Source organism: Typopeltis vanoorti, chromosome 23 (genome assembly GCF_054136105.1).
Source record: "Typopeltis vanoorti isolate ZY-2024b chromosome 23, IOZ_Tvanoo_1.0, whole genome shotgun sequence".
Lineage (NCBI taxonomy): Eukaryota > Metazoa > Arthropoda > Arachnida > Uropygi > Thelyphonidae > Typopeltis > Typopeltis vanoorti.
This window is the reverse complement of record NC_143571.1, coordinates 22,335,240-22,351,897: the sequence shown is the minus strand read 5'-3', so window position 1 is coordinate 22,351,897 and position 16,658 is coordinate 22,335,240.

The window sequence follows — 16,658 nt, the reverse complement described above, 5'->3', positions numbered from 1 at the left end:
CAAGTAACTATTGTCAAATAACATGACTGTCAATTACGCTTACGTTGTTCACTGTAATCATAGCAAATTCAATATTCCATTACTTATCAGATAATTAAAAAAAAAAAAACAGGCATATACCACAAGAGTCAGGAATATTCTGAGAAGAAAACAACTTAATGGACTAAACACAATTCGAGCAACGAACTCTTGGGCTGTACCAGTGATCCGATACACAGCTGGCATAGTAGATTGTACAAAATAAGACTTGGACAAATCGGACCGCCAAATTAGAAAATTAACGATTTCGTACATCCACGAAGTGGTATTGACAGGCTGCATTTACCAAGATGGGATGGATTCTGTTGACAAACTGTTGAGGAAGAAATTGATTTAAAAAATTACATCGACAATGACATTAAGCGAAAGGTCTTCTAAAAGCAATAAGATATAAATCTGATTACATGAAAGAACAGCAAAATAACCGATTTGTTCACTGGAAAAATAAATCTTTGCATGGCCAATTTTTTCGAGACACCAAAGAAATAACTAATAAGACTAAGACTTGGTAATGGGTGTATTAAAAAAGAAACTTTTTTTTTTATTCTAGCGACAGAAGAATTGTTAATAGACCACGCAAAACAGTATTATGATCTTAACGTATGCCGCACCCATTTTTTATCTTAATCCCAAGAACAAAAAGGTGTCAGCCTATAATAGTAGTGTGAATGGGCTAATGGTTAAATAATCCTGCAACCCTGTTCTAGGACCAAGCATGGAACTTTTTCAGTCTGCTTCAAGTTCTGCTAAGCAGGATGGCGGTCTCACCCCACCTGATGAAATTCATCTACAACCTAAGACATTTAGAAAGCTTCCTACAATAGGAATCGAACCCACAACCGTTGGTTGGAGAGCGGTACGCTAACCAGTTGACTGACCATGTTGCCTAGGTATAATGAAAACTTGTGCTTCGAAACCAGCATTCGTCTTATATCGTTTCTACGCAATTTTTACACTATGTTTATTCCACACCATGTAAGCAGGCCTATATCACCCCCTCCAAAATTGGATCGAACTACCAACCCAGGTCAACAGTCAATTTCACCATCTTGAGGCCCACAAGTAAATCGGTAAATCAAAAGCATGGATTCTATCACGTTAGATTCATCGCAGATCTTTTAGCTTACATCAGCCAGTTCTGGATACATGCCATGGAAAGTTTTGGAGGAATTCGGGTACTTGTTCTTGATGCCAAAGCAGCACTTGATTAGATTTGGAATAGGAGCATTACATAGCTAGCCATCCTGTGATCTTCCTTCCATCCTTTGTAACCCCAAGTGGCAGTTTATTGCGTGTCATGCTGTGCTCATCCTTTTTAACTATTGCGCTACTTGCAAAAGTGTTAAAGATTTCTTTATTTTTTTCCTGTCCTCTTTCTCCCCTATGTAAACGACCTTCACTCGCTGACTAAAAATCCTATCCATACCTTTTGCTGATGACACGCACACTTTATTCCTTACTAATTTAACAAAACTTGTAATACTTAAACATTCTGTGATTCAAGATCTTCTACAACCAATGCTTCAAACGTTGACCTTCAGTGAAAGAAGGACAAACTCTAACGCTTTAAAAAGTGTTCTCGTTTGTAAAAAAAAAAAAAAAAAAAAAAAAAGAGAAAAAACTCACTTCACCTCTCCTTAGAAGTCCCTAGACACAATCAGATCTCTTGGTCTGATTCTTGATGTGATATTTACCTTTCTCTTCTGTCCAGTTGCTCCCTCCGTACAAATCTAAGTATGGGTAACCTTTGAAACTGTCTCACGTTTATTATAGGACACTGAATGCTTCACTAAAAATCCTTGAGAGTAATTCAGTTAAATGATTAAGTACTTTCGTGGTGATCAACTTCTATCCATATTCCATTGAAAACACTCTTTCTCTCCCTCCTTCAATCCATTTACTACCATTCTCTGGAGCAGTCCTCTTTCCTCACCCACTGTTTACCAAAGACCTACAATCACCTAAACTCTAGCCGTACATGACACTAATTTTCTTTAGGTTTTACGATCTATGGTGTGTTAGGATTCATGTTATATATATAGTCTTTAAAAATAGCATGCATCTCGCGGGCACTTATAACTGAAGTACAGAATACGAACGTTATAAGGATCCTTCACTATAAATCGCCGATGAACTCCTTCTTGACTAAATGCTACGTTTTATTATCAATAAATATTCTTCGTATATGTTGCTTGAGAAAGTGGTGGACGCGTAATTTCAATTATCAAACATTTGGAAAGTCCAAGAAATAAATACGATGTTTCTCTCATTAAGATAATATTTAGAAATTAGTAAGGGTTAATATCGTAAGAGCTTATATAAATATCAGAACTGCATCAAATCGGTATAAAAAAATAAGATATTGGATATCTGAAACTTCATGTCACACGATCTTATGATACTGCAGACTTTGAAGCAGATGTGTACAATACTCAAATACGTTAATGCTTTCGACACTGACAACTAAAAACTGTACTACACGAAGTTTTGTGATAAATCGTGTAGGATCGCTCTCAGTTAAGGCGAAGGTAGGTTTCGGTTCATTGAAAGAATTATATTTTATAGTTAGCCTATTTCTATTTTATTTTGTAACTAGCCTATAAACAACAAGCGTTTTAAGTTTACGTTTTCTTTCTTAATCATTATAATTTCTGCATAGTCATTTGACATTATAAAAACTTATAACAATTATCATCAATATTATACTATAGAAACTTATAAATACGTGCTTTATATATTATAAACTTAAAGTTTTCATTTGACTTCTGTGTGACATTCGTTCATGCACGCATTCCAAGTCTCTAGACTGAGTAATACAAGTTCTAAACACATTTAAAAGCACTTTAACAGAAAATATAATTCGCAGCATTAAATATCGAATTTACTGAGTAAATAATGAAAACATTTTTATATATAGTTGCAATAAATTTAGTAAATGTTGTTAAATAATCCAAATAATAACGACTTACGATGACGTTGCAACAAAACCTAATAAATAGCTGTTATTTAGTAGCATGATAGAGAGTAAAACATAACAAGATTGCTAGGAATGTACCGGTAATAAATCTGGCTAATAGGGTTGGCCGTAATGTCGGTTTTATCAAACAATTTACAGAATATGCTGGTTCATCCACTGGTTTGTTTCCATTGTATTATATATCAGGAGACACTGTGTGCGAAATCAGCCTTAAAGGATTTGGATGATGTGATGAAAATTGTGACAAAGTAACTAATTTTATTGCTGCCAGGGCTTTAAACAAACGAGAACTTAATTCATTTTTAAGCGAAGTTGAATCAGTGTGCAATGGTCTATTAATGTACAATAATATTCGATGGTTGAGTCGTAGCCAAGTACTTGAACGATTTCTTGAATGTTTAAATGAAATGAAATTATATTTAAATACGAAGGTCATGGAGCACGAATTTTCTCAGTTGAACGATTCTGCTTGGCTCAGTAAGCTGATGTTTTTTCATAGATTTTTCATTGCACCTGAATGAACTTAATATACAATTGCAAGGTTTCGGAAAATCTGTCGATGTTATGTGTGGCACACGATCAAGAGCTTTGAGAATAAACTCAAAATATTTCAACGTGATTTAGAAAGTAACAATTTTAAGTATTTCCCAAGAGTGAAATTTTTTTTTAACGAAACCATCCCCAAAAATCGTGAACAACATATCAACCAATCTATCGAAGTTCTAAAGTCAGTAACTGAGCAGTTTTCTTCTAGATTTCAGCAATTTCGAATGTTAGAACAAACAATCCAATTCATAAAGTATCCTGATGAAACAGAATTCATGGATATTAAATTAGATGGCTTTGAGTGGTTGGATTTAAAAGATCTAGAAATGCAACTAGCCGACTTCCAGTGTAATCCTATCTGGAAAAGAAAGTTTATTGCTCTTAGAAATGAATTAGAAGAACTTGAGCGGGAACGTCTGCATGATACCGCGTGTAAAAATTCAGACTGTGAAATTCTAAGAATGTGGAATAGCCTTCCCGAAAACTTTCGTGCTCTTAAAATCCTTGCTAAAGCTCTTCTAATAATTTTTCTCTTCTACATACTCTTGTGAAACTCTATTTTCTGCCTTAAATAATATGAAATCAAAAGGGAGAAATAGATTGAGCAATGATTTGAGCGCTGCCTGTGTAGCATTAAAATGTACACACTATAGCCCTTCTATAAAGCAACTTTCTACCAGTACTCGGCAACAGAAAAGTCATTAAATATAATGTAAGTTTGTAATTTCACTTTATTAAATTAATTGTATAATATGAATTCATAGATTTTATATCAATGTCCTGTTAAATAAATAGCCTAATATGATAAGTCACCATCTATGATTATGTAGTTAAATTTATAATGCATGTATGCAAGTGGCACATCAACAACGTCAATATTTTAAAAAAAAAAAAAAAAAAGATGTTTGATACACCTGGGTAAAAAGCTTCGCCATCACTGCCCTAGACGGTACAGTCAGTTGAACAAACTGCGTTGTTTCCCCCCCCCCTGTATTTACAACTAAGAGGAGTGGTTTCCTCTCACACCACTCTCCGAATTGTCCAAAGAAGAAGAACGGGTTAATACGTGCATGTTAACTGCGGTCTTATGATGTCATGTCACGTTTCAAGATACGTCTTCACTATAATACCATCATAAGGTGGACTTCTGATTTTTTTTTTTAGTCGATACTTGACGTGCATCAATCAAAATGCCTCCCATTAAACTGCCCCTATGTGTATTAATTGCATTTCATATATCATTGCATGGAGAGATAAGAAGATCCTGGTTAGAAGTATGGCTCATTGAAAGGAAGAAATGCTTCCATATTTCATTTTGGTGCAAGAAACTGGAAGCCAACGAACAGCACATTTTTAAGTTATTTGGAAATGAATAAAAAATATTTAATAGCAAGGAATGTTATAGTAAAAAGTGATCTGCCATAATGATTCTAAGACCAGTGGCGGCTCGTGGCTTGACGTGGGGGTACTGCAACTTTCGAAATACATATACACACTGTAAGTACAGTGTATAGGTGTTTGCATAAAATATCAAAATATACATGAAAAAATATTGTTTATTATCGATAAAATTATAAATTAGTATAATTAAAAGTTATTACTTTTAATTATAGTTATTACTTTTAATTATAGTTATTACTTTTAATTATAGTTATTACAGTTTAGTATAATTAAAAATTATTACTTAAAAATTACTATAACAAATAAAATAAAAACTATAACAAATGTTATGTCTTTAATTGTAATGTCTGAATATTTAAAGAGACGGAGTAAACACGATAAGCACTATACTATACTACTGTACTACTGGCGCAAATTGCATATAAACAACAGTGGAACTGCGCGACGGACAGTGCCGCATTACGCTAATAGCTCGCATCTCACTATGACGTGCATATGCTTGCGCGCGTAGCAATGTGACACTGTGGTAAACACAGTGCTGCTAGCGTCCTTCGCCCTCCTAAATGCTACAAGATGGATTTTTATTATTATTTTTATACAAAACAAGAGAATTGTATACGATTGTTGATGATAAAATTAAATATTACAAGCAAATATAAATAAATATATTTATATATCGAGAAAAATTGGGGGTGCTGTAGTTTCGTAGTGCCTTTGCACGAGCCGCCCCTGTCTAAGACGATCAAAAAATGGTTAGTGCCATATATAGAATTAACTCATAGAATATTATAAATTCTCCCGAGTGAATAAAAACACGATCGCATACTTTCGTGCCCTTTCCCACCCAGCACAGTTATTTCCACCCCATCTCACCTACAATAACACTAACAAACTCTTCACAGAACGTCAAGAGCCTTCGACGCACAAATGACGGCATTATTTCTTTCATTCTTACAAGATCGACGATCCTCCCTCATCCACTCGTTACAGATCCCAGATTAGCGTGAGAAATAACGCCTAGCGAAACGCCGACTGATTTGACAGATTCACGGGTGGCCAACCGATGTGGAGTACCCTTTTTTCCTGGAGTTTGACCAGCGGAAATTGGCACCTACCTGATCAGATCGGCCTCCGTCACGGACACGTCAAAAAAAATAAAACGTTGATAACGAACCGTCGAGACGGGTTGACACACAAGGCCGTAGATGACGGGAGGAGTTCACTCGAGGTGTCAGACAAACCTGTTATACACAGGTGTCAATTATCACCTTGTCATCTCGCCAAAATACGGCAAAATGATAAATGAAACATTCTGGAATTGAACGGAGGTCCCCCTCCCCTCCCCTCAAGGCCTCGTCATTCCTTTAAACTATAAGGTCGGAAATGACAACAACAACAGTTTAGTCTTTGGAGTGATTGTTCTACAAACATTGCATCGAATTTAAGAATAGCGAGTGTAGAATTCATAATAACGGGTTTTATTACCAGAGCCAAAAAAAATTTAAAATAAACTAAAATAATAATAACAACTTCGGCAACATTCTATAAAGAAATGAAATGGTGGCTGCAGCTCAGCCTGATGATAATTCAAGAAATGCTGTTTAGTCAATGGTGAATTAATAGTTTACCTGAATCCAAACTGTAATCGTATCTCTAGCAATAAGACAAACAAACAAAGAGAGATAAAGCAGACGTAAAATATCAGCAGTAAATGGCAAAAAGATAAGTGGGAAAACAGTTAGCACTCAGCTGTTCCGGTATGGCTTGACACTGACCACGTGTAGTCTTGTGTGTGTAAGGTGTTATCTTAGTCAATTTTTTAGAGAGGAATTATTTAAAACCTGCATATAATTATATGATTAATATTGAGTACATTAATCTTTATTATTAATTATTAATAATAAAGAGCCTCCGTAATTCAGTCAGTATAGACAAAATCCTTTGGTCGGAAAGACCTGGGTTCGATTCCCGTCAGTGACGCAAGGAACCTTTATCTGGTCTCTTTCGACTAAAGGTGAGTTAGCCGGTCTCATACGGAGGTAGGGAGTTTTTCACTCGAAAACTCTGGTTTTTCGTTCTCCACAAAACAGGCAAACCACCCCCGTGAGCACACATGGATTACAGTCATGAATACGTCCCACCCATATGCCAGTCCCGAACCGGTATAAAATTGGGAGGTTGGGAAAAGCAATGGTGAACTACCCTGTAAAAAATCTCACCATGAATATTTTGTGGGCAATGCCTACAAAGTCACTTACGGTCGAAAACGACTTGAAGGGAGAACCAGGACATTAATGGTGAAATTTGAGGGAGGTAGACGTTCCAGTCCTCAACCACATGCCATTCGTATCTTCGAAGTATGAACATACCTTCGAATCCTTAGTAAGCAGAGGTGGCAAGCAACTCAGTCCAGACCCGAAACCTGCTATGGACGTAATTTTAATAGTTAATTACTTTTATTAAAATCATAATAATTATAATTTAATTATTTGATTGCAGACTTTGTTTCGCAGCCGGTCTCGGCTATTCAATCAACAAGATGTGGATACGAATTCCAGTGTGTCATGAATGTTTGTGAAAGCCTTTAGATAACGGATGAATTTGTCGCCCCGGTGTGATGCCACCACCACCTGCTTATTGAAAGTCTGAAGTGACTTGAAAAGTCCCACGTTTAGTGTCCAGAGCCCAGTTTCGGATTATTCTAACCTTCTCTCGTACTCTACCTCTCGTACATTACCACATACAGTGGTAATGTACGAGAGTTTAAAAACCATTGACAAGTGGGATTAAAATAACAAATTTCAATAATTATTTTAATCAAATAATTAATTAAATAACCGTTAATCAAACATTTTAGGGAACGATAATGTTAACACTAGGATTCAGTGTTAACATTCAGTATTCAGGATAACCAAGACTGTTTTTAAAATATTTATGAAACACGAAATTATTTAAGCGATAAGGAATCTTCAATTAAGAAATCTATAGACTCCTAAATAATATATTTAGGAGGCAACAAAACAAGAAAATTTACATGACCATAAGTATGCTTCAGATAACATTAGGACGTTCCACACTTTCAGGTGTTCCTATCAATATTACTTGGTACATATCTTAATAATGCGATTTTTTTTAGAAACTGAAACTATATTTTTAATAACTTCGAATTAAACTGTACTAAAAAAAAAAAATCTTAATAAACAAGAATTCGAAAATGGTATCTCGCAGTAAACCGTCTACCACAGCGCACATTCGAAGATATTAATAGAAATCTTTATCATTATTCAGAAATTATTTCTGAATGACTAAACAGGTTGTTTCGGCATGATGGTTAGAAGGAGGAGCTGAGTATCAGGGGGAATGCAATAAATTTTAAAAATACTGTACACATATTCAGATATGTAACGTTAGTCCTGAAAAATATTCTGACCATTACCACTACTGCAAGCTCTGAATACTTCATAGGAAAAAAAGTTACAATTTCACGAATGTTAGTCAGTAAAAAGGCATTGAAAGAAAGATATCTTTCCCTGGACGACTGCCGAATGAGGAGGAGAAAAAAACAGGAGGAGTGTCAGTATGAGCAATGACGTCAGTGTAACCCATCCGTCATCCTGCCAGTGAAAAGAATTCGCTCGTGTTTTACAAATCAAGGGGCCATCCACTGAAGCTTGCCATGTCATAAACACTGAGCACCCAACCACTTGAGATGTTGGTCTGTGGGGAGGGAGGGATGGCGGTCATAATGCGTCGGTTGCCAGGGCCAGTGGCCAACTTAAAAGTCCAGCATCAAGCCAGATATTCATAACGCATGTGACGCTTAAAGCAATTAGGCATAAATCTCGTGCATCGCCATCAATAGAAAGCTTGTACGTAATAACAAACACGGCGGGCCCCCGGTAATGACTCCACGGTTTCACGGCATTTGACACATGGGTGCATCTTTACATATTTATCTGGTCCGTAAATGCGATGTTTCCCAGCAAGTGGGCTCCACTCGGCGCGCTCTTTGCGGGGGCCTGAGCACTAGGACATCGCCCTAATGGCACAGTACGATTCATCACCAGCTGATCGGCTCGCCTTGGTGCCCGCACTTGGCGTATTTATCATCGTTCTTAGAGAGCGTCTTGTTACCCCCCAGACGTTACGCTTTTGTGTGTCGTCCCGGCGGAACCCAGAGAGCAGCTTCGGCAGACACCACAAGCCCGCCTCCTTCAGGAAGTAAGACTAAACGGTGCGGACGTAATGGTCTCTCACGTGAGTGATCCGCCACTGGAAGGACAGACGCACAAGTGGCACGCGATCCCACAGTACAATCATCAGTGGTGGAAAGAATGGAAATGGAGAGATGATGCTTCAGCTATACACGGATAGCAACGTACTCTCTTCACGTCACTGGCAGGCAGGCAGGCAGGCAGACACACACACACACACACACACACGGAGGATACATTGTGGGAAGTTGGGTAGCCAGCTTGCGATCAGGCACCCACTCTACTGCCCGCCCGCCCACCACACAAAGAGTTGTGTGTCGACTCATCAAGCTTACTGTTATCATTGATCCCGTCACCAATCCTTTTTCTTCCATCCCCACCCCATCCCCTTTAGTTGCTTTTTGGTGGGATGCACCGCTTCCTTTAAATAGCATTCGTTCTCCTGTAATTGTAACTTACCATTAGCTTGTCCCGAAATATCCAACAATGGTGACGAGAGCACAAAAACATCTACTGTCGTGCCTGCTTTTATTTGCAGGCGAGGATAACAAAACTAGAGTGAAGAATGACTTACGTTAAATTGTGATTGCAAATTGCAATTCATTTCCTTGTGGTACGTAGTCATTTTGCCAAGAGCAAATGATGCAATTATTGTTGCATCATTTGTGGTCTAAACTCTGAATACTATTGATGAATTGGGGAACTTCATAAGGATTTAAATCACATTCTGAATGAGTTGTCACTCTAGTCAAGTTCCTTCCAAAGACTTCAAATTTTATTTATCCTCCTTTCGATATTTAGAAAGTACAAGATACACTGAAGTATTCTGGGTGCTCTTTAAATGAACTGATTGCCTGCGTTGAGATAATTTAAATAAATCAACTCAAGACAAATATTATTTGAGAGAGTGGTAACACTTTGTGGGAAGTAAACGGATGTAAAATTAAAAACAGCCCCGAGTTAAAAATCAATTGCTTAAAAGGAATAAAACTCATATTTTCGAGTGCAAAGAAAAAAAAATCATAATCATTAACATGATACGTACCCTTTATAGCTGTAAGAAGATATCACGACATTAATGCAATTAAGATTTAATTACTAGTTTCTTAGCAAGAATTTTATCCTAAGTTTGTTTCTTTTTATGTCAAGTCTTTTCTTTAATCAACTCTTACTTTTCCATCTTCAAAGCATGCCTCACTTGCATCAACCTCGTCTATATATTTTTTTTCCATTTTTGCTTCAAACATTTGTTTTATCAACCTTTTCTTTCCCATTCTGTTTAAAGTTATCATAGCAACTCAGATTAGCTCAGCTTACACATTCTTGACTGTTAAAAAGTCAAATTTCTTTTTAATATCTTTAATATGATTCTATTGATACAGTCTCCTCACTTCAAATTTTTTTTTTCAGAACTCTCATGTCCATGTTATCGAAACAATTAATCGAACTTTCAGATCCATAAATGGAACTTGGTTGAACACTGCCTTGTATATATCTAGTTGAGGATTTTATAAAATTCTCTATTATTCCATATAAATTTATTCAACTAGCTCCCAACAGTACCACCTTTATTCTAATAACTATTAGAATAAAGCAATAATAACATGTAGAATCTCTCAAATGCACAAATAAAATAAACCGCAAATACGTATTTTTTCGAGAATTATCTTTTCACCTAGAGCAATCAAGGCAACCCATTTCCAAGTTCATGTTGATTTCGAACTATCCATCGCATTCCACACTGATTTACACTTTCATAGAACAAGTATTAGGTTTACTCATTTTTGTGGGTATTTTTTTTTCTTTGCATAAATATTGAAGCGTCTCTGTAGTGCAATTGGGAAAACAATGAGCCATTCCACCCGAGTTAGGTTCTCGTTTGACGAGAGGAATCTTTATATGGCTTTTTTCAACTGAAGGGAGTTAGCCAATCTCATACGGAGGTAGCGGGGATTTTCTTCCGGAAACTCGGGTTTTCATTCCGCGTTGTGTGCATTACGATTACGTAAAGGGGGATGGTGAGATGTATGTAGTTGAGTCGAGTGCCCTCCCACGATGAGTCCTTTGAGGTAATTATACTAATAAATTTCTTTTAATTCCAATGGAGCGTTAAGAAGTCCTTTCGTCGTTTACCAAAAGATATTTATCAGCGCTCTTTTGGCAACTTTTTTTTTCTTTGTATGTCATTTTATAAACTTCCTTTAGTAAATGCCCACCCATGGGTATAAATCGATTCAAATATTGTTCAACAATATTAATGGGAGCAGCACGAATCAGAAATAATAAATAAACTGCAGAACTCATTTCGGTAAGTCTGCTCCCGCTATCAAAAGCGTGTTTTATTATTATTATTATTACTAATGTGCACTTCAGATAAATATGGCCTACAAAAACCGTCTGGACTGAAACCCAGTTTCATTTATAGATTGTTGATGTTTGATACTTCCCGTAGATCTGCGGATATTCGGGTTAGAGGATGCAAACACCTAATCTCTAAATCCATCTAATTCTAGAGATGTTCTTCGTAAGTCAACAGAATGCAATGGCTACGGTAACACCTTGAAGTTGCTGTCGTGTTCAGCAACCAGTTTAGAAACAATACCAACGTAGCATGGGCGCATTATCCTGCTGGAACACATCAATGCAAACTGGAAAAAAAACAGCCACCATGAAAGAGTATACCCGCCACAATGGATACGTATTTTATATTCATACTCTACGGATATCAGGTTCCAAAAGATTCCTAGGAAAACACACCTCCCGTTTTCGCCAAACACTACACCTAGCATCTACACGGCATAATGGAAACGAGATTTATCCAAAACGACAACTTTCATCCTTCATCCAGTCTTTAATAGTTAAATGTATTTTATAAAATTGTGTAGACGTAGTCGTTAATACAGGAAGGTATACGTTAGCTTTTAGTCTGAGAAATACCAATATTCTTCCCCTTGTTAAATCCCACGATCAGCTTTCTATAGTTTTTCGTCTATAGACTTGAACAAGGTGGAATCCACTGTGTTCATCATAGGCATCGACAATGCGTGGGCACGCACCTATTGGCCCAGGGAATGCTGTTCTACCCAGTATCCTTCCATCCTTTGAACATCTTAACTACAGCTCTATGAACAGCCTAAAATATTGGCAATTTCTTGGATACTGCCACTCTTCGATTGGTACTCTGCAATAATGCATTTTTCGAAGTCTGTCATATCACGCCCACTGCCCATATTGATCAGCAACGTCGAATGAATAACACGTCGCACATTTGCAGTATCATGTGCAGGCTTTCACTGTGTAACAACTGCTACTTGGAGGAGCGAACCGAATGCGAATTAACATGGATTCTCATAATATTTTGACCAAATGTATATTCAGAACGATGTTGCACTCCAAATTCTAGCAAACTTTTATTTTAAAATATGAAAAACGCAGCACCTGACCAAATTTTAAAGATCATTTAAAAAATGCTGAATACCCATAATTCATTTACCTTATTATTCAAAATATGGTTGCATGTAAGCTGAAAAATCAATACAAAATGATATTTTTACTCCTCTTGGGGGAATTTCATCATTATATATTAAAATTTTGTTATTAATTGACAGCATACTGGTAAATCACAACTGATAATTAAGGTTAGAAAACTTATTTAGTCCTCCGATCTTGGAGGGCTAAGCAAACAAAATTTTATTAGCGCTCAATTGACTTAAAGGCCATTATTTTTATTCCCGGTTAATATAATTTTAGAGTAGAGCTAATAGTTAGAACCGCGTCACCCGTAACGTTTTTTTTTTTTTTTTTTTTTTTTTTTTTGCCAAAAGGGAGTTTCTTCTAGAGGCCGAGCGCCTATAGCCTTAACCAGCTTTTAGAAGAGAGGAGAGCAGCCAGTTTCCAAACCTTCAAAGATGGTGAGCCCTAGCTATCAACGAATCAAAGCTTTTCAGGAGAAAAAAAAAAGAGAGATAGTAAGGCAGACAATTGCTGCCATCTCGTAACCCTAAATGCCTCTCGACTGAGGAACAATTCCGAAGCTAAAATAAAGTTAAAAATACACACTCCTAAGAAAATTATACATATCACGCTGTAAATCTATAGTTATGAAAGGTGTAAAAATTAAATTAAAAATCAAGGCTAAAACTTTGTGTGGCTGCTTATAAATTTCCTTCGCTTCTTCTTTTCTTCCGTTTAACTGTGATACTTGTAACGCGTGAAAGGAGATGGGTCTGAAGCTGGGGTATTTTGTAACAGGGAAACAGAGATAAAAGGTCCGGGTGTGTGGGAGGAGGGGGGGGTAGCATCATTTAAGAATCACTCTTATGAGTATTTATTAAACTGGGCTATTTGTAAAAGTTCTTAGAATTAAATTTCTGATTGCAGTTGCGTTTAGAATGTTGAGCGCTCATTAGATTCGTTTTCTGTCCATTCTTATGAAAGTTATAAGCGATTCTACTCAAATTTAGTATTTGGAATCCTTTCGAAAATTTGTTGAGTTATTTGTGTTTCAACTGCACTATTTTCATTTGTACAGATGAGGGAAAATGTCCCTAAATCGTGCATTGAAATAACCCCGCTATGGCATAATGGAAGTTAACGAAATCTGGGATTATCAAGATCCACAATATCTCCTTGTAGTTTTGATTTCAAGGATAATTCTTTTGCAAAGTGATTCGAACTGATAATAGTATCGCATCAACCCTGTGAGATTGATGACATTCAGTATTTAGGATCTCTGTTGGACCATTTATAGGGGAAACGAAACTTATATCTAGAAATAAAATATATTGACGAGGTTGATCTGAAAAGTTCTCGGCCTCGACCACAGATGCAACGCTATCGGCAAGATTTTTTTTTCTAAGTTTGTACATCTGTCATAAGCATCCATGTGAAATTGCAAGTCATTCTATCAAGAACTTTGTTTTATACAGCTATCTGAAGCAAAAGTGTTGTCTTTCCAAATGGATAAAACTGAGTATCGCGCGGTTAAAAAATTCTTTGTAAAAGAAGGTTTAACGCCAAAAGAAATTCATTCCAAGTTCATAAAAGTTTATGGGCACCCTTCTCCTTCGTTTTCGACAATTAAGAAATGGGCTACCGAATTTAAACGTGTCCGTACCAGCCTTGAAGACGATCCACGTGAAGGACGTCCAAATAGTGTAACAACACCAGAAATCATTGATCAAGTGCACGATATGCTATTGGATGACCGGAGAGTCAAAGTCTGTGAAATTGCTGAGACTATAGGCATTTCAAAAGAACGAGTAGGATGTATTTTGCATGAAGAATTGCAATTGAAAAAGCTTTGCGCAAGATGGGTGCCGCGCTTGCTCACAGCAGATCAAAAACACACTCGCATGAAAATATCTGAACAGTGCTTGGAGTGTTTTGACAAGAATAAAACTGATTTTGTGTGTCGATTTATTACTATGGATGAGACTTGAATTCACCATTACACACCAGAATCCAAGCAGCAGTCAAAACAGTGGACAGAAGTCGGTTGTTCAGCGCCAAAGAAGACAAAATCGATTCCATCAGCAAGAAAGGTCATGGCATCGGTGTTTTGGGATGCTAAAGGCATTTTGTTTATTCATTATCTTGAAAAGGATAAAACAATAACTGGGGAATATTATTCTGATCTTTTAACCAGACTAGGCGAAACAATTCGTGAGAAAAGACCCGGTTTGCAGAAGAAAAAAATCATCTTTCATCAGGACAATGCACCTGCCCACAAAGATGTTTTGGCAGTGGGAACATTAAGGGATCTGCACTATGAATTGTTGGAACATCCACCCTATTTCCCCAGATTTGCTCCCTCTGACTCCTATATCTTCTTTTTCTTCGAATCAAGAGGTAATTGCTGAGAAACCACTACAGGGATGGGATAATGGGGCTGGAGCACAGCTGGAATAAACGTATTAGTCTTAAGGAAGATTACGTTGAAAAATAAAAATAATTTTGAAATTATAAATTCGTTTTTTTTTCATTGTTAGGCCGAGAACTTTTCAGACCACCCTCGTAACATTAAAACTTTAGATACGCTGATGGAATTTATACAAAAGTGTCATACCCGATAGGCTTCTTTGAATAGCCTAAGTGATCAAAGTTATTGCGAAAAACAACGGAAATATTGACAATCGAAAATTTCACTGTGACCTTAATGCTTATATGTAGAGGGCACAACACGTTTTCGTTGTTTGCTGCTTGATTATTTTTTCCCCCTGAATAATGATTTAAAATAACAATAATAATTCTCCCGACTTGATAAAAATATCGATACATATATGCGCAAGACCAAAAAACATACTACGTCTAATAATAAACAGCCTATTTTATATTATTAACAAACCCAAAAGTATTCCACGAACATTTGCTGAGATTTTTGTTCTGTCTTTGCATAATTTTTGAATGACAGAACAGTCTATAACACCAATATATTATTTCTGTGTCAAAGAGTTTATCAACAAAATTAATTTATATTAACACGGCTTTTATATTGCCATACTTTAATACAATACTCTGGAAAAAAAAAAAAAGCTGTAATATAAATAGCACCACTGCCCAGTATATTATATTTGACGATACCCAGTGCCGTTTATAAATGCTTTTGCGTGTCACAGCGAGACACGCGAAGAAATCATTCCTCATCCTTGGTCTAGAGATAAAGTAGAATAAGAGAAGTAAGAACAAACAGACAATTTTCAACGTGACCCTAACTATTAAAAATTCTTGCAAGAATACTTACTTATCATATCATCTCCAAGCAAATTAGGTAATAAATGCAGCAACTGCATCGCTTGATGTCCAGTGTGATCTCTCTTTCCTTCAAATGTTTGCGAAAATTATTGTCAAAGATATTTGCTCAAATTTTGTTGCCAAAAAAAAAAGGCTTTTTTCTTTTTCTTTTTTTTTTTTTTTAAGGGTAGTTCTGTACCAACAAAAGATTACTGGTTGAAAATAATTTTATTAATATATCACAGACAAAAAACTACGTCGATATTGATTTGGATTTTAATACTATGAATGGAATAAAATTAAATAATTCCACTATCATTCGATCCAACGACATATCCTTCTGAAATTATATTGTAGATAATACAGAAAACTTCAATCCAATATGTATGCAGAGTTCGTATTGGTTGGAATTATAGACGAAGTTACTAAAATTATGAAGCCAAGATTTTTATGTCTAATTAACTGTGTGGGTGTACGAGTGAGTGATGTTTACATTAAAAAAAATATGAAACTAGACTGCATTTCCCGAAGTGTGATGCACTAGTGCAGAGCTGCTTAAACTGTGGGTCGTAACCCCAAATAGGGTCGCGAAAAATTTGACAACATTAAAAGGTTTCTGAACGCGCAACGACCAAAAATTAATTCACATTCGAGGTTATTATTTGTAATTCTTTATGTAAATGGCAAAATTATATGTATACCAAAGAATTGTTTTAAAATAAATTTCTTTATTATTTATTATCAGTAAA